The following is a 26,719-nucleotide window of genomic DNA, read 5'->3' as shown; positions in this document are numbered from 1 at the left end:
CTTTCTGTATTTGGCACACTAAAAGTAATAATTTTTTTTTTTACACAGAAATGTCCAGTACTTTGGAATGGCTTGGGGAAAATTTCCCACGTGAGGATATGTCTGAGGACAGTGATACTAATGGTAGACAGTTCTCTATATAAGCAAATTAATAACCATTACTTTATATATATATATATATATGTATATATATATGTATATATATGTATATATATATATATATATATATTTATATATATATATATATATATATTTAACAGACCATACAAACATTGAAAATAATACACCAAAAGAGACATTAGAAAATACTCTGCAGCGCTTGGAACAAAAAATGTACATGCTTATGGAAAATTTCAATCTTTTGAAACATTTTGTGGAGGACCACATAAAAGGAAAAAATAAATATCACTGTCCCACATGCACCTGTTCCCCCTCTCCATGTCCCAGTCAACTATCCCTAAACCCTCAACACCAAGAAAAACGTTTTAATGAGACATCCATCCCTTCATCCCCTCTCATCCATCCTCTTCAAAACTCCTAATTCCCTTGTGTTTGTGTTAGTTTCTGCTTCCCAGTCTCTTTCATAAATTTTATATCTGTATATAATAAAAAAAATAATATGTGTGTTTTAATTTAGTGTGTTGTGTCTTATTTTTTTTTAAAAAGGCAGTTAAGGTGTCTGCGAACAGCGTGGGTGTGTGGATTGTCCGTAATTAACCAAACTGGGGGTGTCCTGAGGACACTATACCTGTCTGTACTGTCCGCAAGCAAGATGAAACTGTTCTTGGAACACACTAGGTGTTCGGAATGTCTGCAATTAACCAAAATGGAGGTGTCCTAAGGACACTATACCTGTCTGTACTGTCCGCAAGCAACATGGACCTGTTCTTTGAACACAATCGGTGTCTGGAATGTCCGCAATTAACCAAAATGGAGGTGTTCGAAGGACACTATACATGTCCGTACTGTCCGCAAGAAACATGGAACTGATCTTAGAACACAATGGGTGTCTGTAATGTTCGCAATTAACCAAAATGGATTTGTCCTATACCTGTCCATACTGTCCGCATGCAACATTGAACTGTTGTTAGAACACATTCAGTGTTCGGAATGTTCACAATTAACTCAAATAGAGGTGTTCTAAGGACACTTTGCCTGTCCGTACTGTCTGTAGAACATTGACGCAAATGCACACCACACCCACAAGTCATACGAACATCGCGCCTGCCGTAACTGTCTGTATTACTTGTTTTGCACTTTTAATTAGTTTGAGGACCCGAACACTGTCCGTAGACCACCCGCGCACATGCGCACTACTGTTCATGTGCATTTGGTGTCCTGCGGACACCGGTTCCCTTTGCGGACATGTTTGCGACGTCATCATGTGACCGCACCCACGCTGAGCGTGTGTCCTGAATTGCAGACACTGTTCAGGACCGCAAACATTTTAAAAGTACTTTCTTTGGCAATTCAAAATATTTTACAGTAAATATTCACCATTGCACATGTCCCATACTTTTTGGAACTTTTTTGAGCCTTTTTTGGGGTGTTCGATCTGTCCGTGGAGAGTGTTGCTGTCCGCGGAGTGCAACCTGCACCCCTATAAAAGGCCACACCCCAGAGCTCATCCTCATCCTCATTGTGCTTCTGGCTATCTGACAGAGCATTGTCTACTTTGGCTGCTGATCGTCCTGATTTTGCTGCTCTTGCTGCTTTTCATCAGGCATCTATGCTTGCTGATCCAGCTGGTGCTACATCTGCCTCAGCACAGGCCATTCCGATGCTGTTGACCCTTACCTTTTAAGGGTCACAATATTGTGTATGTACTGCGACGCAGTACTCTGCAGGGGGGAGAGTCTTCGGAGTGCTTTCGAGATTATGGTCAAGGAGCATTAGAAGGTCTGCCCAATACCTAAATAAGGCCCACCCTACATCTTCCTCTCTCCCTCTGCCCTTTCTTATCCCTGTGGTTGGTGTCACTTCCTTACACTCCTTTCCCCTCCTCTCCTAGTGTGTCGTGTGTAAAAAACAAAAACAAATATAAAACAACAAAAATCCCCCAAAACATAAGGCTCTTTTCAGAGCTGCCTTTCACAGTCTAAAAATAGAAGTGGTAAATAAATGGAGCAGTGCCCTGTGCATTTTGGAGAAGTCTGCGGACAGTTTGCGGACATGTAACATTTTGGGTTGCTGCCCTATCATAACCATTGCACTTTTCTCTGGAAAGAAGGGGTGGCTCTGAAAAGAGCCTTTTGGTGGTGATTTTTTGTGTTTGAAAAACTTGAAATGGTCAACACCTACTGCAAATGGATGGCTGTATTTCCAATAAAGGTCGGAATGCATTTTGTACATTTCTCAGACAAATCTGATTACCAGCATAAGTAAGATGGACTCCATCTGTACGAACAATGTATGTGCTATGAAACATAATACATTCATTGTGAAAAGAGGACATGCCAACATCTCTTAGAAAGGCACAAACAGCCTAATTTACATTGCACCTCGCTTTCTCCATTTGTGGACCAAATGAAGAAGAACGCAGCCACATTTGTCTCTGTGCAATACTTAACCTGCATAACTATAAAAAAAAATTACTGTCATTTTCCCCATCTGCTACAATCAACTGTCACCTCCAAACCTGTCTGCTATCTAATTTTATTTACACACACAGCTATCTAAAAAATTATAATATTAAAAGATGGGAGAAATAGTAGTATAATTATAGAAAAACACTTAGTAGTGTATTATAAAATTACACACAGTCAGGATAAAATCATGCATCTTCATACACTCACACAGATAGACAGTATCATTAAAAAGCTCCCAGCTGAAATAACACCACTGCCTATAAATCACATTCTTCTGCTTTATTACCCATACCTTCACAAATGTATACACTCCATGCTTTTCTATACAATTTCTGCCATTTACCTTATAAAAATTGCAAAATAAGTATATCATTATTTCTTCTATCTCCTAACATTCAATAACACAGCCTTAAAAAACCAAGTGAGTTTCATAAACTTAGTATTCTACTCATTTGCAAAGCATATTGAACTAACATGTTGTAAGTAAAATATAAAGCCTGCACATAGTCAAAGGAAACTACATTCACACACTATGTTCACTTATCAAACAAGAATACTACTACAAAAACATAAAAATAAACATCTAAATTAACATCAGTGCTATAAACACACACATTTACTAACTTCTTTCTTTTACAATTGCAGTGAAGACCACTCTCCTGAAAAGCAGCAACATCTGAAGTACAAACAACAACTCAGAAGAAACCTGCTCATTCCAAACAAAAAAGCAAGTATAATACTACCATTCTTATTGTTACTCAAAAACACTGCGCAGTAGATTCATGGAATTCGTGTGCCACAAAACAGAGATTTGTACACCATTCTGCCCACAAATCCCCATTTATTAAACAGGGATTAACAGGCAGAATAGCACACAAATCCCTGTTTTTCGATGCACAATTGACATAACTCAGCCGCTAGAATGTTAGTATTACAGAACAAAGAACTGTTTTAATTCTATACCATTAGATTTAGTATTAGTGTTTCTCCTCATCACTAGCTTACTTTGTACTGTCATATGAACCCAAGTATAGTAACACACAAATACAAGAATAGCCTTCCCAACTACTCGTAGCTCCCAATGCACAATCACACACCGATACATACAGCCTTACCATCATACTCACTCACTCATGCACACAGCACACATACATTGCAAAACAGCCCAACCCATACCCTCTTTTTTTTTTCAACAGACCCCAAAGAATGCCTACCAAGAACCAAGTCTGTAGAAAGCAACGCAGAAGTAGAGCAAATGAAAATAAAAGTGTCCAAAATAAGCATCCATCTCTAGGAGAATATGTAGAAAAGGTTCAAACAAAAGATCTAATAAACTCATTAAGCAAAACAAAACAAGCTTCCAGGTCAAAAACTTTCCCTCCTCTTTTAAAATGTAAAACGAAACAAAACTTGATTAACAACAATTCAGCTACCGCAACTGCTAACAATGCTCCTATAAATCTTGATGTAGTGGCAAGTAACCATTCCAAAAAAAGTATATGAGAAAAAATGTTCCGTCACAGAGTCCTTCAAAATCTTATAAAAACAGGAGAAAAATCATGCAAAACCCTTAAAACCTACCATAGAAAATTAATTTTAGAAGCTTTGATAGACAGTGCAATCCTTCTTAAAAGGAAGTTATTTATTTTAGAGTTAAACAGAATGAAACCCTAACAAAACTAACTTCTAAATTACAAAAAAGGACTTCTAAAGAAATGGAATGTCAACAAAAATAACTTCTTAAATATCTGTGGAGGTGAATGGAGTCACACCACCAGCACAGAACCATATTTCAATGAAAAAGCATACAAACAAATGCAAACAAACATAATTGCCATATATAGCAGTGGAAGAGGCTATGAAAAACTTAATAATACCATTATGGAACAAGAAATGCTGCTTACAAAAATGTCCCCAGAAAATTGAGTATCACATCTCCATTCAACTGAACCAGAACGTCCAGTATACAAATGGCCATGCACGTCAATGTGTAACATTGCCAAAAAATCTTTCAAATGTTTACGCCAGTTCCTCAATCAGTATATGAAAGGCAAAGACAAAATCAAAATGAAACTACTACAAAATATGCATACCTGTCCAGTGCGCAAACACACAAGACTACAAGGACATTCATTAGCCTGCATTTCAGGACCTATTAGCAAAAGCACCTTCCATCATATCAAAATGATATCAACACATCATTCAACTGTTAGAAATCTAGTCTATAAACTGTACTATGCTAAAAGTCCTGCTTTAGCACTTGTCAATTTACATAACAATCTTCTACATGGTATAGCCAATACCTACTTGAAGAAATAGAGCATATCCAGAGAAAATATTTTGGAAGTGAAAGCCACTTACAATATGCAATACCTTTACAACAGACTAGCAACAATTTTACAAATGGCAACCTTCTACTACAAATATACAAAAAAGAAATGCTAAAATTTAAAAGTACATCCGGTGAAGTACCAAACCATATGTGTGTGTGTTGCCGCAGAACTTTTTATAAAAGTAATACAAAACTGTAGACGTAACATGCAAAATAGAAGACAATGAAGATTCCAAATGGTTTGAATTAGCTCTCTACCTTATAACAGAAAACAAATATGAAATAACTGACCACTTAATACTTTGCACTTACTGCACTGCAAAACTTGACAACAACCAAACTCCTCCACGAGCTATCACAAATAACTTGGAATTTTTCCCACTACCAAAACCCCTGCAACAACTCAATTTATATGAGAGCATCATTATTCAAACACTGCACCCATTTCAAGCAATAGTATGCCTTCAACCAAAAACAGAACAATTACTTCCCTCTGAATTAGATATGTGAAAGGCATTTGTGACAAAGCAGTTTATTTACCATTAGATGTGAAAGAAAATGTGAACACTCTGGGAGTGCAACGTCCAATAGAGCAATCTTTAATTGTCTTAGTAAATGGTGTCCCTAAAAAAGACAAAAAAATTTGGCAACGACTCGTAGGGCCTCATTACACATTGTGCGGTAAGGGAATACCGGTACCGGTAAGGAATTACCGGTACTGGTAATTTCCCAAGCCAATCACGACCCGGACCCACCGCTATCAGCGCACCCGTTAATTACGGTGCCACTAATAGCGGCAAGGCCGCGGTCGCGCGACCCCCAGGCCGGAATAAGCGCCATGGCGCTAATACCAGGCCATCACAAGCCATGCGGACATGGCATTAGCGGCATGGAAAACACCCAAAAACCCCTTACCAGCATGGCGCTAATTACGCCATCGAAAAGCACCCGTTAAGAGACCTGAGCAGTGTACCCATCTACCACAGGTGGACACAATCAGCACAGGTGCATGCAATGGAGACAGGCAGCACAAAAGAGCACACCACACCCCTACCCACACCCCTTCCCACACCCCTTCCCACACCAAGATGGTCCCAATAGCAGCAGCATGATATGAGAGCTGGCAGTCAGCCTTCCAATGACAGTGCTCCGCTGCCTAAGCAGTCTGGGTGAGGCACTCCTGTACAGCCGTGTCAAAGTGGCAAAGATAACCATGGCATGTGTAGAGCATCAAAAAATGTGCATATGATGGAATGTGCCAATGCCACCTGAAATTGACATGCAACCACCAGAAGAGCATGATGTGGATGGGGATGAGTACGGGTGGAATGCCCCAGCAGGACATGCAAGAGGCAATGCCAAGGAGGCACACGATGTGCGTCAGCATCTGATTCTGAAATCCCATCAGGCACAAAGGTGAAATAGCATGGACGGAGACGGATATTGTTGCCCTGGTGCATGTTTTGAGTCCCACAAAGGACCCTGTCCGAAATAAATGACACATACGCAATGATGGAGACCACGCTTGGGTTTCAACTTCAGAACAGTGTATTATGAACAGAATGTGATAAGAAGTGCAACACCCCAACACACCCAAATGCACCCTTATCCCCCTCCCCCAAAACACCCAAATGCACCCTTATCCCCCTACCCCCCAAAACACCCAAATGCACCCTTACCCCCCTCCCTCCCAAAACACCCAGGTGAGTCTTATGGTATCTACGTTTCCTGCCCCACATGTGCCACCTGGTCCCTGGTGGACCTAAGCCTCAGGGCCTCCACCAACATTGGGTTGGTGTGATGTGGGGCGCCTCAGGTTGCGCAGAGAGCGGCGCAGGGGGCTGGTCTGCTGGGAACCCGCTGAGGAGGAGGTTCCCGGTCGATCCTGTGTTGGGGGTTGGTGATGCTGCTCCATGATGTCCCCAATACGTAAAATGGCCTGGCGGAGTTGGCCCATTTCCTGGCATATCCTGTCAGTGCAGGCCTCCATGGCCTCCTTTGTTTGCCCTGCATATTTGTGGAGGTCATCCCTTAGACGGCCTGTCTCGGCCACATGCTGGGCGACCAGCGCAGTAATGTATTCCTGCCTCCGGGTGATGGTTGCAAGCTCAGGCAGGGTGATAGGTGCTGCTGGGCTGGACGGTGCGCCCTGGTCCGTGGTTCCGGCATCCGGTGAGGACACCTGAGGGCTCCATGCACCTTCTACAGTGTGGGTCTCATGTGCTCCCTTGCTAGCAGATCCGGACGTTGCCCTTGGACTCCCCTCAATGGACCATGTTGGGCTGGGGGTATGGATTAGTTGTAGGACGTCGATTGCGTCCTCCTCGTCAGTGGGCGGTGCGGTGGCTGCTGCCTCCCCAGTTGAGCTGGTGGCAGCGGAGTGCGTGCCCTGCGTGCTCATCTCAGCAATGATGGGGCCCACTGGCGTGGGTTCAGCTACAACAGGAGCTGTGCCCTCAGGCTGTGATGAAATTATGCTCCTGCCGCCCTTGGCCCTCTGCAGATGGACTGTCCTCCCAGTTCCCCTGGAGGTGGTGGCGGTGTCACCTTTGTCATGCATCCTGGCTTTTTTGGCTGCTGGGGGAGTACGTGCTGCAGTGCTTGTGTCTCCAGTGTCTGTCGGTGATCCTGTGGAGGACATAAATAGGGTACATCATCGTTAATGGGTCTAGGTGCCTCATGCAGAATGTTCACATCATGCTGCTCTATGCATTGGGGCCTATTTATCAGTGATTCTTGTAATGGGGATGTCGGGTTGGTCATGCATTGATGGGTCTGTATTGCACGTTTATATGGTGATGCATGCATGTATGTGTGTGGCTGGATCGACACATGTTTGGGGTACCCCCTCACCCTTCACTGTGCATTGTTTGATGTATACACTCACCTCCATCAGATGAGATGGCCACACCATGCTCCATATCTCCGACCCCCTCTATGGTTTTGACTCCTATTGTGGAGGCACATGTCTCCTCCCACTCCTTCATCTTCAGAGGTGATTCTACGCCACCTCCTGTGGCCATTGCAAGGTTGCGGTTGACAGATAGGATATTCCGCACACGGAGCCGGAGGTCGTCCCACCTCTTGTGGCAGTCCTTCACACTGCGGGTGGTAGTACCCACCGCACTAACTTTGCGGGCAACTTCATCCCAGATGGCCTTTTTCTTGATGATAGCCTCCCGGCGCATATCATTGGTGAAGACGACTTCGGCATTGGCTGCAAGTGTGCTAGTCAGCATTATGAGCTCCTCAGGTGTAAATTTCTCTTTCCGCTGACGATCTGAGGTTTTTTTTAAGGCCTTTGACATCTTCGGGCAGTCCTGGATGGTTTCTTTTCGAGTTCTCCGGAAAGAGGTCCTGGATGCAGAGGATGGCAATGGATTGTGTTTTTAAAGATGGCCGCCGTTCTCTTTCCCGTTCCTGTGCGATGACGCTATTTCCGGTTCCGCTTTTTAACGGTGTCCGCTAATAGCGGTGACCGCTATTTGCATGTTGCGTGAGGGAGGAGGTGCTATCAGCACTTTGGTCGAGGGCGGTAATGGGCATTTTGTTGACTTTTACGGCATGGCGGTAAAGTCATTTACGGCATGGCGCTATGCTCGTGTCCGCGAACTCGTAATGGGACGCTATTAGCAGTCTTTTACGAGGGCGGACATGCTAATAGCGTCATGCCGTAAAATTTCAATTTTTACCGCACAACGTGTAATGAGGCCCCATGTGTCACTATGAAGAAGATACAGAAGACTTAACTGTACTACAATCAAAACTAAACAAAGAGCAGCATACCATTTTTCAGGAAGTAACAAAAGAAATTGCACACGAAGTATAATTGGAAAATAAAGAATTTACCTGCCAAAATTACAAACCTATACTACTATATGTCAGTGGTGAAGCGGTTCAGACAAAACATTCTTAATCAAAATCATCAGCAAGTTCCTTCAACAATTGACAAATGTTAGGGAGAATTCTCTGTTTAGGCTAAATTTCCTAACCTAGTGAGTCCCCCAGCAGCGTTGCTGGATTTCGGGAGTTTGTTTTTTCCATCCTGCCAAGAGTGAGACTCTTTTCCTCCCACTCTTGGACATGAATGTGTGTAATTCTTTCAAATGTCAATGTGTTCTATGGGCTATGGGGTCTTTTACTCCATAGGGTCTCATATGTTTTTCTATGTGTGTTACACCGCACCCTATGTGCCGTAACACGGGGGCGTCCTAGCGGATCCCCCACCATAGACTCCATACCCGGGGACTGACTACTGTCTCCCAGGGCATGTAAAGTCACCATTGGCTTTACTAGACCTAAATTTACTAACAGGACTAGTACCAACCATCTTATTGTGGACGTACTAGTAGGGGTAATTCGATTACTCCTGGACCTGTTACTCGAGGGGGCACTGTCCCGTCCCCCCTCGTCGAGTTTTGGCTGGTGGCAGTGGAAACTACTTGTTATGTTCGACCCCGGACATAACCCTATGGGATTCGTCCCATTGTTGGAGATTGATACTTTTTCTCGTTAATCTCTAACGTACCACCGGTCTACTTATCTTAAATAAGTTTATCGGATGGTATTTTGTGCCAGAACCCGGTTTGTAAAATGGCGTCTGTGTTCGTCTCTGTGACTCCTAAACCAAAGGTCGAGCCCTTTGTTCCACTTTTGGCGGGCTCTGTAGAGAGACCCTCCAAAGTGGTGCCATTCTGTCTGGGTTACCACAGGGGTGTGGGAGGGGGTTTAGGCACCCTGGACCGAGTTGCCTTGCCAACTCCGGTCGCACTCTGGAGTGATTGGCCCAGGTGGTGAGCCGTCCCGTTCACCAGTTAGCATGTGTTGATTGACAGCTAGGCTGAATGAATGGGGGTTTTCTGCATAAAAGCAGGGCTTTTGGGACTGGATCTTCAGAAGTCGCCACAGGACCTAAGAATCCGACGAGGGTAACGCTGAGCCGACCTGCACGACGACACCTCCGGTGGAGCCCTGCGGACCCGACTCACCACTTCCCGACGACAGAGGAGATCTCTGCCGGAGAGTCTCTTCCCCTGACTGGTGGGAACAACCAGTCCCCTTTGCTTTTTATTCGCCTCAGGACGCAGTGGTCGAATTGCCCGTGCAGTGCACCTCGGCAACCGGATAGCCAATACCCCTGTACCGCGACCAAAAGGTGGTGCCTTGTGACGGAGCACTCCGCGGCTGGTCTCTTCCCTGGTGGTGCACCGGACTTCACTTTCTTCGACGACGAGATCATCTCTAATCTTGGCAAAGACCCGATGTGCATCCACCACCAGGAACAACTGCCCCCGCCGGAGCTGCCCTCCACAACAAGGTACCGTGTCCGCCTGGCTTCCCTTTCTATCGGTTCGAGTGAGGTGTCTTAATCCTCTCCGTTCCGTTGGGTCGCCTCCAAGCTTTGCTCATTCTTTGTTCTGAACTGGTTCAATCTGCCGATAACAATTTGCTATAAAGACTTGAATGCATCTCCAATAGAGACTTTTTGGGACATCGCGCCTTGCCTCCCTCCAAGTGGGCCTGGTCTCTGAACTTTATGATCTATTGCGATTCTTGCCTTCCTGCCTTGCATTTTATCCGCGTAGGATTGAACTGTGTTGACTGCATAACCTGCCTATCTTTTTCTCTCCCATCCTAACTAATATTCGAGTGTCATCTAGGTTGAGGTATACACCTCTGTCTGAAAATAAGTGGTACCAGTAGAACCTAGAGTTGTCGATATTTTGCTAGGGGATTGATAGTTTTCTACTTCGTAGAGTAATTGTGTTTGATTTGTTTGCCGTGATTTTCTTTAGTGTTTTTCATAGATGTTTTGCTATAAATAAATACCTTAATATCTTTACACTAAGCCTCGTTGCGTGTTTGCTTGTCTTGCTGTGAAGAATTGCCCTATTTTGTATACTCCACATACTGCTCAACTCTTCTTGAGGGAAGTCTGACTGCTCAGCCACAGCTACCAAGTGAATCTGTGTGGTACAGACTGCTACCAAGTGGGTTCACTGCCAAACACCTGTAGTCATAAATCTTTTGCAGTGGTCCCAGAGGGAACTGCACAGGTTTCCGCCTAACAACAAACAACAAACTGTCAGCTGTTGTAACTGCCCCCACAGGTTTAGCTGCCTACAACATAGGCGGTGTCACTTTACACCGATTACTACTCATTCCAGTAGAACACCAAAACAAATAAAAATATTACAAACTTTCTACAGAAGCTGCAATGGAATTACACAGAGTGTTAAAACAAATGAAAATGCTGATAATAGATGAGGTGAGCATGGTCTCCGATCTAATGTTGGCTTTGATTCACCTCAGATTACAAGAAGTACTCAAAACAAACTACGAAGAGCTCTTTGGAGGAAAACACATTATTGTTTTTGGAGATCTTCTTCAATTGACACCAGTGAAAGGTGAACCTATTTTTAAAATATTAGGACACAAACTCTGCCGTAAAACTGTTGGCAGCATAGGAAATGTTAACCTTTGGCAACATTTCCAATACAGAGAATTAACAGAAAACATGCGCCATTCTGCAGACCTCACCTACGCCAACATTTTAAAAAGTATTAGAGTTGGTGTACTATCTCAAGAAAAACAAGCAATATTTAAAACCCGGCACATTCATGCACTTAATAGCCATAACTCATGTGCTACTGATGTCATGGAACAATTAGCACACAACAATGTCACTTGTATGTCCTTGATGCCAACTCTTGCAAGCTGTTCCAAGTTCAATGAAAGAATGTTGAAAAAAGAAATGCAACCAATAATTGAAATTTGCTCCACACACAACCTGGACGTACATGGTATGACACTACCCATGTGTCAACAAGCCACAGCAAGATTAAATGCCTTAGAAAACTCTATCTCCAACACAGCTGGTTTGGAGAAAATATTAAAATTATCCTTAAACTGTAGAATAATGCTTAAACGTAGCCTTGACCTGGAGCAAGAACTACTTAATGGAGCACTTGGTACAGTTGTTGGCTTTCAAGCATACCCACGTGACAACAACATTCAGTTTGTCAATATTCTCTTTGACAAACTATCAGAAGTAAAAAGAATAGGACTCTCAACAGCTCGATTCCTTATTTTCAAAGACATGTATGTACGCAAAGAGCAATTTTCTCTATCTCTAGCATACGCAGTCACCATTCACAAATCACAAGGTCTTACCCTTGATAAAGCATTGATAGATATTGGGAACACAGTCTTTAAAGAAGGCATGAGCTACGTAGCACTATCGCACTTACGTACACTTGACGGTGTTGTAATTTTTTTGTAATCAACTTTGATGCAAGTAAAGTAAATGCTGATATTCCTTGCATTTTAGAATCCAATAGACTACTTTCACTGTACAACCCCAAATGTAAAAACCTATCCAGTTCCACAAAAAGCAAAACGTTATAAAAGAAAACTACTTCAAACAGAAATGCAACAGGATCTCACTGCAAATCCTACAAAGAGAGTAAAAGAAGCTAATACTTCATCAATTACTACAACCAAAAAAGAATGTACTGTCAAAGTAACTCATATACTTCTTCAAAGAAGCAACACACACTCCAAAGAAATGACTTGCACACAGAACTATCTGGTCCATTCAAATTTTCATATGTAACTGGTGTAAATTGCTACGCAAATGTAGCCATAAATATTCTAGTTCAATTGCCATCAATTATTGAAAAAATGTACTTACACAATATAGACCAATTGTGTTTGCAAATGTTAGTCCTTCATAGAAATGCAACCAACAATCCTGAAAACACTTACATGTCCATGGAATAAGACAAGAATTGGACTACTGTGCTGGAATGGTGAAATTCACTATAAACTCACAAGAAGATCCACAAGAATGTCTAATGTACTTACTACAAGTACTGGAAAACAAAAATATACCTATTAATGAAATCTTCCAGATTTCATACATGTGGAAACATACCTGCACTCTCTGCAACAATGTGGCACAGGAACAAATCCCTAATGAACGCATTGTGTATGTATCAATACCTAACTGTGAATCCATTCCATTTCAGCACCTTGTACGAAATGCAAACCATGGCAGATTATGTACTACCTGCAATTCAGATAATCGCTCCACCTTACAAATACAAACACATAGTAAATACTTAATACTAGTGCTTTTACGTTACAATGCATTTTGTACGAAAAACAACTGCACGCTGACTGGATTCACACATGGTCAAGTATCACTTCGTAGGAAAACCTTCACAACAATAGGTATAATCGACCATGCAGGAGCCACAACCAATGCAGGTCACTACGCTGCATACATAAAAAAGAATTGTGGATGGTTCGAATGTAATGATAATACCATTACTCTAAAGCAAAGATTACCTGCAAATCTTATAAACGCTTATTTAATATTCTTAAAACCAAAATGTAATAACTAATCTGTGCATAAACATTTATAAAACTTCAATTAGAAAATTATAAACAGTGACAATACGCCAACAGGTATCTAACTGCCTCAAAATTTGCAACAACCAAACAGATAAATCAACACCACTAAATTGTAAGAGGAAATACACAGTTAGAATAAGCCAACATGTATCTAACTGCCCCAAGATTTTTCAACAAACGAACAGAAAAATCAATAGCACTAAAATATAACAAAAAATAAACAGTTAGAATATGCCAACAGGTAGCTAACTGCCCCAAGATTTTACAACATCCAAACAAATAAATCAATACCATTAAAATATAACTAAATAATAAACAGTTAGAATACACCAACAGGTATCTTACTGCCCCAAAATTCTGCAACAGCCAAACAGATAAATCAACACCACTAAATTATAAGAAGAAATAAACAGTTAGAATACACCAAAAGGTATCTTACTTCCCCAATAATTTGCAACAACCAAACAGATAAATCAATACCACTAAATTATAAAAAAAAAAGAAATAAACAGTTAGAATACACCAACATGTATCTAACTGCCCCAAGAATCTGCAACAACCCAAAAGGTACATTAGCAAAGTTAATAATATAAATAAATAACTATAATCAGTTACAATTCGACAACAAGTATCTAACAATCTGCAACAATCAACAGATAGAACATTAGCCAGAAACAAGTAAACACTAAAAACAAAGAAAAAAATGTACGTTAGCATAACAAAAAAAGTTTTTTTTTAATCTAACATGGATTTTTTTTTTCCCACAGACCCAATGATTGAAGCAACAAACACAGTAAACTGAGTACATTGCACAGTACACTGGTTTGTAAACTACTACATATGAGGGTCGAAATAAAGCAGAAATGTCTATTATGCAATGAAATATGTCTTTATAAACTACCTACACTAACATGATCTTTTCTTTTATCACAGACATTGAAAAAGAATATCTGCTCCAGTTACCCACGTCATGAAAAAATATATCCAATCACAAGAAATCAACAGTAAGTATGTTATAATAAATACAACTAACACATACTGCTCCATAACACGACCTTTGAAGCAAACATCTAACCATACACCATAATACAAAATGTTTACTTCCATGGATATGTTATACTGCAGTGCTTGTTACCAAACTGTACAATCTTAATAACATGACATAGCCAAAACATCACATACAAACTATACAAATCAAACACAACACAAACTGTAGATTTCCAAATATTTGATAGATGTTTGATTCTATGGGTGTGATCTATGGGTGTGATATGCTGCGGTGGTTGTGGCCAGGGCCTAGAGTGTTGGGTGCATGGTCTATGGCCTACGTCCTTAGGCCATGCACCCAAGACTCTAGGCCCTGGCCACACCCACTGCAGCATATCGCACCCATAGATCACACCCATAGAATCAAACATTTTAACTCTGCTATGTGGGCTGCTTATTTAGAATCAAGCATTTTAACTGTGCTATATGGGCTACTTATGAAGGATATTAATTACAATCAACGCTGTACTAACAACCGAAAACCAATGTTATACTAAAGTAAATTTGCCAGAAGCGCATTTTTTATGTCCGCTGATAGCCGCGGTGACCACGGACATGACGAACACATCAGGGGTGACTGCCACCTAAACAAATACAGCATTTGGCCCATCTCTTACTCCCCCACCTTCCCCAAGCACTCTTACACACCAACACACTTGCCAAAGTTGTATTTCTCCCCGTTCGTCTCCGCACTGTCCGCGGGTCCAAGTTGGCGGGCGCATCGAAACAATACGACGCACCTCATGCTTCATTCCAGCCAATCAGCGAACACGTCAAATGTCCGCAGACATGGCGCAAGCCGATTACACAATCGGTGTACTGTACGCCGAGCGAATAAGGAAATGTGTCCACGGAGCAGACATAGATATCACTCTTTTTTTGTGACTTACTTTTTGGTCTTTTTTTTTTTAAAACTACTCGATATATTTTTACCAAATTTACAAAAGCACACTTTCCGGACCCAGCTGCTGCTCCTGCCGCACATTTTGTGAAAATCCTTCCAGCGGTTTGGGCTGTAGGCGTGAGCAAAGTTTCTTCCACATTCAGTCTATGGGAATAAAACGAATTTTAGGGACCCCCCTTATAACTTTGCCCCCCCTGGACCAAACCTCAGCAAACATAGCAAAAGAAATCAGAGTGGGCCATATACTTATTTTGCAAAGTTTGGTGAGGATTCGTCCAGGGGAGCGAAGTTATAAGCTGCCCAAAAAGTGTTCTTCCTATGGTATTAGCAACTTAACCATAACTACACGGCATAACTACACGGCCACTACCATAATAACATGGCCTGCAGACATCGCGGTAAAAAAATATTAAAAAACACAACATTGCACTTGTCAAACGTATCAAATAATCTATGGGGAGGTGAGGGTGATGAGTATGGGATGGAATATGGCTGCAAGAAGCCAAAAAACTGGTGTTTTTCATCACAAAAGTCTGCAAACAGTTTTGATGTTCGCGAACAGTCCTGTGAAGTTTGCTGACACCTCTGGATTACAGGGTTGGTGAAAAGCAGTTCTTGGATGGCTTATAGCTTTGGCTCCACTTAATGAAACTGAATGTAATTTTGCAATTATATTCCTGACCTGATTCCAAATGGGTATGCAACGTTTGGTCTGATTTTGTCAAGAGGGGGCAAAATTAGAGGGGAGGAGTCAAAATAATGTAAAGGCTTATAAATGAGGTGCCATCTGAAGAATCTACACTTAATTTGGCAAACTGATAAAACATACATATATATCCCACTGCAGGTATGAACATGAAACTTTTTGACTTGCTGAATATATATAAAGATAAGGGCCTACTAGAGGATATGTGCAAGTACTTACATCCAAAATTTCCAGTGATGCCGACCATCTACTTTTTACCAAAAGTACATAAGAACATGAGGAAGCCCCCAGGACGCCCCATTGTGACACTCTGTGGGGCACTATATGAGAATACCTCAAAATTTGTAGACGAAACTTTGGTGTCCTTTGTAACGACACTTCCTTCTTATTTGAGAGACACCAAAGATTTTCTGAACAAAATTGATGGCATCACCTGGAAATCCACATACCTACTCACCACCCTAGATCTAGTTTCCCTATATACCTCCATAAGACATGAAGATGGGTTACGAGCCTGTGAATATTTTCTCCACACCAGGTCAATGAATTTTTTATCACACAGTCGCATGATATTGGACATGATTCACTGTTGTCTAACTAACAACTGTTTTATATTTGATAAGGAGTTTTATATACAGCTTCAGGGTACAGCCATGGGGACAACATTTGCTCTATTATACGCCAATTTATTCATGGGTTGGTGGGAGAAGTTTGTTGTTTGGGGCACAGAGTACAATGGTTATACATCTAAAATAGTACTCTGGCTGCGGTATATAGATGATTTGTTCATTATCTGGGATGGAACCAGCTCACAGTGGTTAGACTTTGTGAAGAAACTTAACACCAATGAATTAAATCTGCAGTTTACAGAGAGCCACAACAAGACTGCTATCGTGTTTCGCGATATTCTTGTTAAAGTGGCCATTGAGGAACTTGTAACAGAACTTTATAGGAAACCGACAAGTTCAAACATACCGCTACATGCCAAGAGCAATCATCCTACCTCCCTGAAATGGTCCATACCATATGGCGAATTTATTCGCATAAGAACGAATTGTTCTAGACTGGAGACTTTTGATGCAGATGTGGGTATATGGCACATAAATTCAAACAGCGAGGTTACCCTAAGAAGATATTGGAACGAGCGTATCATAAAGCAAGGGACCAAGATCGCTCTTTATTATTAACAACAAAAGTGGTGCCATTACCACAGGAATGTCTCCTCCCCAGCACCTTTACCCTTCTGTTTAACATATATATATATATATATATATATATATATATATATATATATATATATATATATATATATATATATATATATATATATATATATATATATATATATATATGTTTTTGCAAAGTTTGGTGGGATTTTGTCAAGAGGGGGCAAAATTAGAGGAGGGCTCCCAAAATAATGTAAAGGCTTATAAATGCCGTGCAATTTGACGAGTCTACACCTAATTGTGAAAAAGGATAATAGGTCTAGATATAAATGTTTTTGCAAAGTTTGATGGGATTTTGTCAAGAGGGGGCAGAATTAGAGGGGGGGTCCCAAAATATTGTAAAGCCTTATAAATGTGGTCCCATTTGACAAATCTACACAAATGTTTGCAAAAAGATTATAGATCTAGATACACATGTTTTTGTAAAGTCTGAATGGATTTTGTCAAGTGGGGGCTAGGTTATATGACGATTGCATGTGCATACATTTAACACTTTTGAAAAAATAAAACATGGGTGGATTTCCAGCAAATCTTTGTAGGAAGCATTGAGAAGGACCTGAAAGCATGGTTTTGCAAATGTGCCTGTGTTTTATTTTTTGACAAGTGTCATAGTGTAGGTACAAAGAATAGTGATATACCTTTGGTGATTGAGGTGTAGCCTGTGGCCATCGGCAGTGGCCAGATTGTGCTGGCCATGGAATAAGGTCATGATCCGGACAATCTAGCTACTGGCCATGACCACGAAGGACAAAAAATGGGGTTAAATTGGCAATTTCCACCTGGGACTGGCTTTGTGGTAAAATTATATGAAATTGGGATAGATTTGAAAAGGAAGAAAAAATTTGCTTGTGGTAATATGGTCATAGAGTTTTGTTTTTGCCTTCTGCAGGCTGCCATGGAAAGCGAAGAGGGGCCCAGTATGGAACCCTCCCTTCCCTTTCCATGGTGGCCATCTTGGAAAAGGTTTTCCCTTCCCACACCGGGATGCCAAAGGCATCCCGGTGTAGGAAGAACAATCCTTTTTTAGCACCCTGGATTCTTGCTTTGGGAACCTAGGGTGCTAAAGGCCTTCATCCCCATTACAGGGGCTGGAATGGGGGGATAATGGTCCAGAGACCTCGTTATCCACCCTCGCTTCGTTTGGGCTGATAACTTGGGCTGCCGGGCTGGTATCCACCGTTCCAGTCCCTGGAAGGAGGATGAACACCACAATATTCACAATGAAGAGGGGATCTTCCTGTCAGGACCATCTAGTGGCACTAAGTTAGACTCTCTGGATCTAACAATATATGTGCAAGAGAACCAACTGTTCACAAAAACATTTAGAAAACAGACGGAAGCCAATTCAACCCTTTTCGCTACAAGTTGTCATAAAAAAACAGTGATCACCAACATACCAAAAGGGGAATTTGTAAGAGCCCAAAGGAACTGTTCTACAACTACTGACTTTGTTAAGGAATGTGAATTACTGGAACATAGATTTCAGCAGAGAGGATACAACAAGAACTGTATCAAATCGGCACTTAAAAAAGTCAATACAATGAATAGGGATGTAACCCTAATCCCCAAACATCGCAAACAACTAGAGGACCATAACCGAGTGAGTTTCATTACAACCTTCTCACACAACAATTTCGAAATTAGAAATATATTAAACAAAAATTGGCATTTGCTACAACTGGATGAGCACCTTCAGGAATTTATTGATGACAAACCAACAATTATTTTTAGAAAAGCCAGAACTCTCAAATCATCCTCAGCCCGTCCCTACTCCCCAAAGTGCCAATATCAAGCTCGCAATCTTGGTTTCCAAGTGCACCAAAAGGATTCAGGAAATGCGGATCATGCAGCATGTGTCCATTTGCTCATTCAAATACAGAGACATTTTCAGACTCAAGGGGAACAACCATTACAATTAAGGACACCATCAACTGTCGTAGTAAATACATTGTATATGCCATTATATGTACATGTGAACGGATATATATTGGAAACACTATTCGGGAACTCAGGTTCAGAATACGGGAACATTACCATGTATGAGTAAACCAGACACAACTTTGCCACTTGGACAACACGGGCAAACCAAACATCAACTGGTGACAAAATAGATTTAAGATTCATCGGTCTACAACAGGCTCTTCTGGGAAAAAGAGGTGGAAATCGGGAAGTCCTCCTTCGCCAGTTGGAAGCCCATCTTATCTGCAAGTTCAGAGCAACTGAATTTGGATTAAACCAAGAACACGAAATGGCATATTTTCTGTAATCATGAGTAATAATGATCAAGTACTTGTATATCCAAAAGTGCACGCCGCAATCTGACTTCTTTATATAATGGTTTTTTCTACACTGTTGCCTGTTCGTATATACTTATTTTTGCTTTGAATTACAGCTACTCTTTAATAGTTACGGTACAGGCTAATATGGAGATCAAATATGTGGGAGTTTATATATATTTTTTGAAACTTCTGTGCTTGAATAACATATTTGTTTTGTGTCGGGCTTGTCCCCCACGCTCTGGGTCCTAAACCCACCCCCATTATTGGCCACCTCCTCAATATTTGGCTATATATTTATTTTTCAAAACACCCACAGCATTTACCATCTCAACTAAAATTGTGCGGAGTAACATATCGCACATCAATCCATTAATATTCACTGAACACAGATGAAATTGTAGTATGCCACCGCTTTTCACTAGATTATATGCATGTGAGCATCTTGATTCGTTATCTGTGACTATAACACACTAGTTAATGTGACCTTAAACTATGCTGCTATTTTATGTGCAATCCACAATATGGGTAAAATAGTTTAAACATGGCGCCCAGTTTTTCATTCTGCACGGAGAAACACTAACCGAAATAGAAGGCGGATCTATGTTGCTACGGCAACCTTTGTATACACTGGTCTGAACGGTCTGTTTGAGCTACAGACAGCAAGTGACCTTTGCGAGTAACTGAGGTAAGCACGACTAGCATCTTTTGCTAGATGACTGGGGGTCATATTAACACGCTGGCACGGACACGCGTGTGGGGGTGCGTCCATGCGGTAGTCGGGCGGCTGCATCCGTGACACCACTTTCTACGGGGGTGTTTGTGTGCTCGGGTCCATTATGATAGTATGCAACACACTGGGAGTGAATAGACATTGAATTGCAATGCGATAATATCGGGATCACTCGATGCAGTAATCAATTTAACCCGCTCGAGTCCTTATGCTTGCCAAACACCTGGTTGCGTCCCATGGACCAGACACACATATTGCATACCCTGGACAGCCACCAAATTTAACGACCTACGAGACACCTTTAATGTTACTATTTATACAATTCGAGTGTGTTCGAGTGCACAAAACTGGCACCAAAGAAATAATTTGCATTTTGATTTTGAATAGGGGGATTTATCTGTGATTTGTGTGTGCTCCTATGAACTGACAACCTAGATGCGGAAGTTAGGTAAGGCCCCCATGAATTTCTGCTAACTATTAACAGGACTGCTAATATCATATTGAGACAAATCGTACATCTAAATGGAATTACTGACTTTTCTGTTTATGTTTGTTCTCTCACTCTTCACCTTACACCTCCACTCCTTTCCCCCCTCCTTGACTCTCTGTGACTATATATCATGTTTAATTTTGATCCAATCCTACCAACACCTTTGTGAAAATGCACTTTATGGTATCTATATAATTCCTGTGATTACTTATTTGGTTTATACATGTGATTCCAAAATGAAAGCTTTTTGGCTAGCCCTGTTTTGAAAAAGACACCTGTGTGTCGAAACACGTGTAATCGGAAAGGGCAATTTATTAAATACACACCTTTTTCACCAGAAGCTAGTGTGGCGCAGTTCCTAAAGTGTGGAGCATTATTGTCTACTGTGTCTTCGAGGGGTCGGTGTCTGGTGTACCCTTTTTGACCCACACTCACTGCGACACAATCACAAATTGCACACAGCAGCCGGGCGCATGGGACTGTAAGTTGGTAAAAAAAACTAAAACTGTGTTACCACAATATTCCCATTAGCATAACACAAAATGCAAATGGAAATGTTGGGAAATCTTATTGAGTCTATGTACTTTACTGAGAAATATAAAGTAGATGGAGTCTATACGTTTTTTTAGTTCTATTTTTTAATTGTGAAAGGTGGTTTCTAAAGGAACATTTCTTTTAATGTTTTGGGATTTTTTTTGGCAGGAGAGATAACAACGAAAGGTGGGGAGGTAAATAAGGGAAGAGGCACCAAACACTAATATGGAGGGGTAGGTGGTCAGGGGAAAATATTGTGTGTGTGTGCTATTTCTAAGCTAGGGGGCAGTGTTTCTCATGCTCCTTGATTACAGCAGTGGTGGTGGCTCTTGGGGAGGAGGGATGGCATTAGCTGATGCCATTTTAAGATAAATAGCAGTTTTGTGTAATAGACTGTTAATGGTTTATGAGTATGAATAGGTGTTGGAGTTGTGCAATGGAAATTTTGAAGTTGAAAGTTCCTAGATCAGTAGAAAATGCAGTTCGGACCTGCCCACGAAGCAAGGATCCTATTGTGAAGTGTGGATGGGTTTTCGGACATGTCATCATGCCGAACGCCAGTGTATGGTCAGGTGGCACTGTCCGGAAGTTCGGCAATTAAGTGAGATGTTCGTAGACGTCTACGGATGCAAAACTAGATGAAATATTTGCAAAAAGTGTATAGAAGTGTTAAAAATGATTCGGGAAGGTGGGAAATGGTAGGGTTTTAAGGTGACTCTTTGTACATTTGACACAAATATTGCTATATTGGGTAAGTATGATATTAGTAAGTTGTAGGAAAATAGCATGCACTGGTAAAAGGGATGCTATGGTTAAGTTGGATTAATAAAAACCTATGAAATTCAATGAAAACACTTTCTTAAAGGGACGTTATGGTTAAGTTGGGCTAATAAAAACCTATGAAATTCAATGAAAAAACTTTGTTAAAGGAACATTATGGTTAAGTTGCACTAATAAAAATCTGTGAAATTCAATTAAAAAACTTTGTTAAGGGGACGTTATGGTTAAGTTGCACTTATAAAAACCTATGAAATTCACTGAAAAAATGTTGTTAAAGGGCCATTATGGTTAAGTTGGACTAATAAAAACCTATAAATTCAATGAAAAACCTTTGTTAAAGGGATATTATAGTTACAAGTAAAACCAAAGAAACCCAGGTATTTGCCAGTTATTGTAAGCTAAGCAACCATAACTCGTTCCACCACCTTGCACTGCTAACACTAACACCCAGGACATCAAAAATGACATCACATCAAAATATACCTTTGGTGACTGAGGTATAGCATTTGGCCAGTGGGAAAAGTGGGCATGGCCACCATGGACCGACTATAAGGGTAGGGTAAAGTTTTTCAAAAAAGGGATATGTTTGAATGGGGAAAATTAAAATCTGCTTGTGGCTACAACACAAAGTGCTGGACCGGATTGCAGCAAACTTGCATGAGGAGCATCTGCAAAGACCTGAATGCATGCTTTTGCAACCTGTCAAAATGTAAGCACAAAAAATATTGATATATATATATTTTTTTTTATTGGGTTGGCTGATAATATCAACCTTTCAAATCCATAAAAAGAATAACATTTTTCCATAGTAACATCAAATTCAAATCATTTGAATAAAAAGAGAATGTCAATGTCTGATCACTTTGAATTTTACATACACAATATTACTTTTGTGCCTGGGCAGTGGACCTGGTCGTGACCAATGACAAATGTGTAGTCTGATTTTCTTATTGAGGCATGTGGCATGCCAGAAACCCTAGGTTTGAATGGGAAAAAACTATTTGCTCACGGCTACAGCATGAAGTGCTCGACGTGATTGAAACAAGCCTCTGCGAGGAGCATCAGTAAGGATCTGGAAGCATGCTTCTGCACATCTCTCCTGCGTTTTATTTTTTCCAAAGTGTCAAAATGAAAGTATAAAAACTAGTGATATAACTTTGGTGTCTGGGCAGTGGGCCTGGCCTTTGGCAAGGAGAAATGTCTACTCTGATTTGCTTGGTGGGCCATGCAGCATGGCTGGAGCCCTTGGTTTGAATGGGAAAAGAAATTCTGTTTGCGGCAACAGCCTGAAGTGTTAGACAGGATTGCAGCAAACTTGCATGAGGAGCATTAGCAAGGACCTGAGAGCATGCTTTTGTAAATCCGTCCTTTGTTTTACTTTTTTGAATGTTTCAAAATGTAAGTACAAAAAATATTGATAGAACATTGGTGCCTGGGCAAATGTCTACTCCAATTTGCTTTTTGGGACATGCGGCATGGACAAAGCCCATGCTTCATGGATTTTGGAGACTGGCCAGGGGTACAAGCCCTGAGCCCTGGCTATTGGTAACATTATGAGGGTATTGTGGACACTGAAGTAGGATGCAGGGTAGGTGCAGTGGATAATGGGGTGGTTTGTTGTGTCTGGGGTTGAGTCTCTTGCCTTAGGCAATTCCACCATGACTTGCAGCCCCAGCATGCACTGCTGATAATGACACACATCAGTATGCATTGAAAAAAAGTGTTTATTAAAGGAGGTTTCCAGTTCTTTCATATATTGTCTTAAAAGAGGATTTATTAAGGATTTATTAATAACTTATTTACAGTGATATAACATCATGAAACATTTTCACTAATAAAACCTATGAATTTCACTGAAGGTTCTTTGTTAAAGGGACGTTATGGTTAAGTTACATTAATATAAATCTATGAAATTCTGTGAAATAAAGGTTCTTAAAGAGACATTATAGTTAAGTTGCACCCATCCGCTGTGCTCCCTACTATCCAGGGTCACCATGTTGCTCCTTTTCCCCTCTCGATACCTTGCTACTATCCTACTTTCTGCCTCCCAGTACCTGTCTCCTCCGATGCCTACTGTCCAGAGGCAGTGCACTGCTCCTTTCTCTTCCCTGTATCTTGCTCCTTGTTTGCTCTCCTTTCTCTCTCCCAGTACCTTGCGCTTCGTTTGTGTTCTACCTCCCAATACTTGTCTGCACCCTAACGTTCAGCGTCAGCACGCTGCTCCTTTCTCCTTCCCTTTGCTTGGAATTTGCTTTTGTGTTGCTTTCTGCCTCGCAGTACCTGTATTCTCTGCTCACTATCTTCCAGAGTGAGTGTGCAACGTTTGTATTGCTCCCAGTGCCATGCACCTCGGTTGCGTTTTGCCTCCCATTACCTGTGTTCTCTGATTCCTACCATCTAGAGTCAGTGTGCTGCTCCTTTCTCCCTCAAAGTACCTTGCTACTCATTTGCTGTCTGCCTTCCAGTACTCGCCTGCTCTGCTCCCTACCACCCAAAGTGAGCACACTGCCCCATTCCCACTCCAAGTACCATGCTTCTTTTTCCATCTCAGTTCCCTGCTTCTTTCCCCCAAACAATGCCCAGCTCATTTCTCTCCTTTCAGCACACCAATCCATTCCACTTTTCAGCCAACTACTGCTTTCTCTCAATAGTACACTGCTCATGTATCTCTCCCACGGCACTGCTGTTTTCTTCTTTCCAGTTCTGTCATGTTTCTTGCCTCTCAGCATGCTGCCAATTTCCTCTTCCCAGGCCCATGTTCCAGTATTGCTGTTTGCCTCCCAGTACCTATCTGCTCCGCTCCCTACTGTCAAGGGTCAGTGTGCTGCTCATTTCACCTTCCCAGGACCTTGTTCCGGTGTTGCTTCCGCCTCCAAGTACCTACTGCTCCGCTCTCTACTGTCCAGCGTCAGTGTGCTGCTCCTTTCCCCTTCCCAGTACCTTGTGCCTGTGTTGCTTTCTGCCTCCCAGTACCTGTCTGATCTTCCCCCTAGTGTCCAGGCAGGGTCAGTGTGCTGCTCATTTCTGCCTCCCAGGACCTAGCTGCTCCTCCAACTACTGTCCAGGGTCAGTGTGCTGCTCCTTTCCCCTTCCCAGCACCTTGTTCCTGTGTTGCTTTCTGATTTGCAGTGCCAATCTGCTCCGCTCCCTACTGTCCAGCGTCAGTGTGCTGTTCCATTCCTCATCCCAAGACGTTGTTCTGTGTTGCTTTCTGCCTCCCAGTACCTATCTGGTCCGCTCCCTACTGTCCAGGGTCAGTGTGCTGCTCCTTTCTCCTTCCCATTACCCCTTGTCTGTGTTGCTTTCTGCCTCCCAGTACCTATCTACTCTGCCCCCTACTGTCCAGGACCAGTGTGCTGCTCATTTCCCCTTCCCAGGACCTTGTTACTGTGTTGCTTTCTGCCTCGCCGTACCTATCTGCTCCGCCCAATACTGTCCAGGGTCAGTGTGCTGCTCATTTGCCCTTCCCAGTACCTTGTTCCTGTTTTGCTTTCTGCCTCCCAGCACCTATCTGCTCTGCCCCCTACTGTCCAGGGTCAGTGTGCTGCTCATTTCCCCTTCCCAGGACCTGGTTCCTGTGTTGCTTTCTGCCTCCCAGTATCTATCTGCTCTGCCCCCTACTGTCCAGGGTCAGTGTGCTGCTAATTTCCCCTTCCCAGGACCTTGTTCCTGTGTTGCTTTCTGCTTCCCAGTACCTATCTGCCCAGCTCCCTACTGTATAGGGTCAGTGTGCTGCTCATTTCCCCTTCCCAGGACCTTGTTCCTGTGTTGCTTTCTGCCTCCTAGTACCTATCTGCTCGACTCCCTTCTGGCCAGGTATGGTGTGCTGCTCCTTTCCTCTTCCCAGTACCTTGATCCTGTGTTGTTTTCTGCCTCGCAGTACCTATCTACTCTGCTACCTACTGTCCAGGGTCAGTGTGGTGCTCCTTTCCCCTTCCGAGTACCTCGTGCCTGTGTTGCTTTATGCCCCCCAGTACCTATCAGCTCTACGTCCCTACTGTCCAGTATCAGAGTGCTGCTCTTTTCCCCTTCCAAGGACCCTGTTCCTGTGTTTCTTTCTGCCTCCCAGTACCTATCTGCTCTGCTACCTACTGTCTAGGGTCAGTATGCTGCTTCTTTCCCCTTCCCATTACTGTGTTACTGTGTTCATTTCTGCCTCCCAGTACCTATCTACTCTGCTCCCTATTGTCCAGGGTCAGTGTGCTGCTCCTGTCCCCTTCCCAGGACCTTGTTCCTGTGTTTCTTTCTGCCTCCCAGAGCCTATTTGCTCTGCTCGCTACTGTCCAGGGTCAGTGTGCCACTCCTAACCCCTTCCCAGCACCGTGTTCCTGTGTTGCTTTCTGATTTGCAGTACCAATCTGCTCCGCCCCCTACTGTCCAGGCAGGGTCAGTGTGCTGCTCATTTTCCCTTCCCAGGTCCTTGTTCCTGTGTTGCTTTCATACTCCCAGTACCTATCTGCTCCGCTCACTACTGTCCAGGGTCAGTGTGCTGTTCATTTCCCCTTCCCAGTACCTTGTTCCTGTGTTCCTTTCTGCCTCCCAGGACCTATCTGCTCCACCACCTACTGTCCAGGGTCAGTGTGCTGCTCCTTTCCCCTTCACAGTGCCCTGTGCTTGTGTTGCTTTCTGCCTACCCGCACCTATCTGCTCTGCTCCCTATTGTCCAGGGTAAGTGTGCTGCTCCT

This window comes from Ambystoma mexicanum, chromosome 11 (assembly GCF_040938575.1).
Source record: "Ambystoma mexicanum isolate Mex_15411 chromosome 11, UKY_AmexF1_1, whole genome shotgun sequence".
NCBI classification, from domain to species: Eukaryota; Metazoa; Chordata; class Amphibia; order Caudata; family Ambystomatidae; genus Ambystoma; species Ambystoma mexicanum.
The sequence above is the reverse complement of the archived record's forward strand: the minus strand, read 5'-3'. Positions refer to the sequence as shown.